The 5,000-nt window shown below is 38.2% G+C and overlaps 1 protein-coding gene across 2 annotated transcripts in view; it reads right to left on the minus strand.

The window, feature by feature from the left end:
• Positions 1-5,000, minus strand: part of ZNF536 (zinc finger protein 536) — a 244,411-nt gene that overhangs the window by 229,844 nt on the left and 9,567 nt on the right. The gene's annotated exons all lie outside the window — the stretch shown is intronic.

Here is a 5,000-nt window from a genome sequence, read left to right on the forward strand (position 1 = left end):
TGCTGTTTGATGGGACAGGTAAAGATCTCCAACAATTCATTTCACAAAGTGTCTTAATGCAATGCTAAGATTCATCCTTGGCTGTTTCCGATGGACTGACAGGCAAATTTAAGTGGTGGTCTGAAATCTGGGAAATCTTTCAGACTGAACAAGAGTTAAAACAATATGAATTGTCCCTGCAGGTCACACTCCTCTGCTTTGTAAAATTACTAGTCCAAGCAGAAGAGGGATGCACCAGCTGCACTCCGAGGGACCTTCTCTGACTTGCCTCTTCTGAACACGTTCTGAACATGGAAGATATTCTCCTAACAGACTCCTGCGAGAAGCCAGTTCTCCCCATCTGAGAAACTTCCTTTACCAAAAGAATGAAGAACTCCCACTGCTTCTTATAAGGGAAGAGAAATAGGACCAGCCTTACAGTCAGCAGTTTGTGACAGGTCTCTTAGTTACGTGACCCAAACCTGCCAAAACCTAAGGAAGCAATCTACCAATTTCGAAAACCCACAACAAGAAGGTGATCTACGTATGTCCAGCAAGTCTGAGGCATTCCAAACATGTTGGATTTACTACGCACACACAGACAGCTCCAACACGTGCAACGAGGCTGACGTAGCTGGGATGCAAAGCATTTGTGGCATACCTACGTATCAACCACACACGCACAGCAGCTTTGCAAAGAAATGCATCAGACCTGCTAGTGTGAGGTTATATCTGATGCACCTTAGCTCCATATGAGCACCTGAGAAGACACAAGTGTGGTTTTTTGGGGTTTTTTTTGTTTTTTTTTTTTTTGAGAAAAGCCTACATCTTATTTTAACACTCTTAGTTCTTCTAAGAAAACGAGTGTGGTACATGGGGCAAAACCTACCATGCCTAGACCATGCAGAGGTCCTGGAGCTGTCCTGCTCAGAATCGGTTCAGCAGTACATTGCAAGACCTAGACATACTCTAAAAACTATTATTTAAAACAGAATAAAATTATAATATGCTTCACATGCATTTCTGAAGAACAGAAATCACGTTTAATCTAAAAAAGCCATATATGACAGCTATAAATTTATAAATGACATGACACATCAATAAACTAAACACTTAAGTAGTAATTTAAAAGACAGAATGCATTTCCAAATTTTAGAAATAAATCCAGTAGGTTATATTGTATTATACATTAACAATATAAATATTTTAATATACTGTAAAATGTATGTGTTCAATGACTCATGTTAGGTTTGTGGGCTGTGGACAACCATCTTAACAACAATGTTTATATGGTCATAACTAAGTTTTTAATTTAACAGCCCATTAAGATGAGGTGAGAGGATTCACACTTCTGTCAGCACTATTGTTTCAAGTCCATCTCCACTTGGGTGTAGATTCAACAAGACACCATTCTCATGATTTACAATGCTGTCACCTTGGAAGAGTGAACCACTTGTTTCTCTTCCTCCATGTACACACAACGAAAATGCAGGTGTGCAAGCCAGAGTATTTTGTTAACGGAACATCACTCACTAACATGCACTAAATACTGAATGAATACAATAATGGTATTTTCATTAGCTGCAGGCATTTCTGAAGAGCAAAATTCAACTTCCTACTACACATTCAAGTAAAGAAAGATATACAACTTAAAGACAAAAGGTTGATTTGAAACTAAGAGCAGAAAGTCCAAAATTTTACCAAAATAAAATAACTATGCATGTAAAATGAAATTCTACCCATAGGTAAACTAATACCCGTGAACTTCTAGCTGTTTCACTCTGCCATCAAAACTTTCCAGTTTGAAGGTAGAAGCTACTATTCAACATACCACAGAACAACCTCAGAAACTTCAGAGGAAAGCCAAAACCTTCCACATATTCTCGGATTCTTTGCAATGAAGATAGTTCTGTGAGATGCTGAACAACTTCAGCTCGCGCAGCTATCCATGAGAGCTGTGGACATCCAGCACATATCCTGACTGCACCTTCAGGCAGGGCTCTTCTGCACTAAAGATAAATCCTACTCCATTTCTGCCACTGGCAGTCTTCTGACAGAGAAATGGCCATAATTCAGTTGCCTTCAGCTGCAGCTATGAAAGGCAGAAAATAAAAAGGTGCACATCCACCATGCAAAGTGAAATCCCACTATGCACGTTCTTCTTGTACATCAGCGGGTGCAGAGCCCAGAGGGTCCAACGTCACGTGTCATCCAGCGTCCATTTTAGAGTAAAGCCCCCAAAACTTCTATACTCAAAAGACAAGAGCAGCCATGGGGAATGGACAACATGGACAACAGCTGTGAGAAGAGGTCTAACCCTCTTCATTCCTGCAGCTCTCTGTTCAGCAGCTCTACAATCAACCATGAGAATTTTGTCTTCTGGGGGAACGCGTCTCCTGTACTAATTTTGCCCCTTCCAAATGCAGAAACTCCAGAGCATTAGCAGCGCACAGGTGATGGGTCTAATCAGAAGAATACTAGATTTTGCTTCTTTTCCTGGGTCTCAGAAAATCTACATTGTTGAGTAGCTTGTTACTGAATCAGGCACTTATTGTATGCACAGATTACATAAACAAGAAGGTCAATTTTGTTTCAAACCTATATGAATACGGTTCTGGGACTGAATTAACGACTGATTGAAAAGTTACACATTTTCAGCCAGCTAATCATATTTTATTTCACTGCAAGCAGACAGCAGTGCAATGAAATTAGCTGTTTGTTTGTACATTTTGGAAAATGTTTTAACTTCAAGACTATAGAAAAAAAAACAAGAAAAATATAATGTATGTCCAGGTAAGATTGCTAGGGTAAAAATAATCAGGTGATAACAACTGAGTATAGCTCAACAGAAACTGAGCTGCTTTCTCCTGATTTTTGACCATGCTCTTCCTTTCCTCAAAGTTTGATCACCCTTCCTCCATCATGAATTTACAGTTTTAAAGCATAGCCTTTTCTCTTACAGTGTAAAAACAATTCCAGAGATCTAATGTTGCATTTGCTTACCCAGTACACAAATACAAATGCAAATGCTTTAGCGAGCTTTCCTCATATCAACTAACTGGTAAGAATACACACAGTAACAGTACTACTTTTTATGTAGAGAAGATCTATTTTACATAATTTTGGTCAAAATATGTATTACCAGGTCATATTAGTCTATGACAGTTGAATCCTACCTCAAGACAGGTGCTTTAATACGTACATTGGAAATATCTGATTAATCCAGAACTATTACTGTTTTCTTAAGACAGACATAGCTGTAAAAAGGTATCAAAGATTATGAAACCTTTGTCTGTGGGAGGGGGGAGGACAGTGGTATTTGCACAATCCCTTATTGTTCTATCATAGCTAATCCTCAGTACTAGTGCCCATAATGATTCCCAACTGGTAGATGAACTACTTTGAACATCCCTGAAGCAGAATTGCTACCCACTAATGTATCAGCTAAACGTTAGAAGACTCCTAACTCCCCCATCTGTGTTTTACCTCCCCAGAGGGTAAATACATTGAATAGTGATTCCCCTGCCTGGCACACACTTTCTAAATCTTACTGGCAACTGTTGTGATTTCCAGTCCAAGCAGCTCTGCAGTCAAAATCACCAGTTTTATATGCTGCAGGGAACTAAACACCTACCTTATTAAAATACTGCCCTCAAAACATACCGTAGTTATGTATTACCACTGTAATTGTTACCAGTGCAGTGCTGATAATATTATGGATTACAGCTAAAGTCAGGCTATTGAATTAGTATATGAATATCTTTTATCATTAACTTCAGGAAATGTATTGGGATTAGGAATTAACTATTTTTTTTTCTTTTTAAGAGAAAGGTCTGTAAGAAGTAACTGAAAACACACATAGCAGTGTGGATTTACTGAGCTAAATGGAAGAAACTATAACAACAACCAAAAAAAACCCCCAGAAAACCCAAACATCAAAATATTCTACCTGTTCTTGTAATGAACTAGCCATGTAGGCCAGACTCCTACAAGTACAGCTTATTCACGACTGGTTATGCAGAAGTTAATAGGTCTAACTGTACAGCTACAGGCCATAGGATCAGGCTTGAAGGACAAATATACAATATTTCTGCTTTTCATGTCATTTGCAGTTTAACCACGTCCTTCTACTTTTTCTCATTACAGGCAACTTGCTTTTATTTTTCTTCAGTGTCCACTTGTCTAATACTAGGATAGTGTTATCACCCGCTGCACTCCGATGTTTATTAATAATACCTCAATAAAATAATAATAAAGTCTAATTGAGAATCGCTTTTATCAACTTTGCTATATTACCATCTATCTGAGGTTTTCAACAGCAAAGATTTAAATGTTTCATTTTATTTTTAACTTTCCCTTTTCCACATTTCAGTAACGTCAGGCAAAGAGGTATGGTTTTACTATCTGAACGAATCATGGTGTAGAATAATTTATGACTTAGGCTTGGGCTTTCAGAAAAGCTATTTCAAATCTTCACTTTGATTTGGTTGTATCAAAACTACTCAAAATAACAGTAGTGGTTTCTTGAAACTAGAATACGTTAACTGTTCCTCAATATTTTTGAGCTAATGGGTTCTATTTATTTGTTAGAAAACTTTGTACAGCTCCCTGACCTTAATATACCGAAAAAGCCTGACCAGCTAACACTGTTGCACTGGGGGTTTCAGTCTCTTTCCCCCAAAATCCTGAAAAAAAAACCAAACCAAAACCAATAAATACAAGACAGAGAGGGAAACATTTTGTTTAATCATCCATATATTAATTCAGAAGTTTGAAGGGACTCCAGCAACTTGACATAAGTCTGCACCTGCAGTTGTTAGACACATAAAGCCGCACACCCCCCAAACACAATTCTTAAATGAAAGAGAAGGGAGAAAAGAGGCTGCGGGAGAATGCAAGGGAACTGTTTCTAGTCTTGAGGAGAGATTCACTTGACCGAGGAATTTCACGATGGGGACCCTAAAGCATAACAGGATGATCCATTTATGGCTTAATATATGGTGTAAAGTATGCTAATATAG

The sequence above is a fragment of the Chlamydotis macqueenii genome, chromosome 13, assembly GCF_036417535.1.
Source record: "Chlamydotis macqueenii isolate bChlMac1 chromosome 13, bChlMac1.mat, whole genome shotgun sequence".
Lineage (NCBI taxonomy): Eukaryota > Metazoa > Chordata > Aves > Otidiformes > Otididae > Chlamydotis > Chlamydotis macqueenii.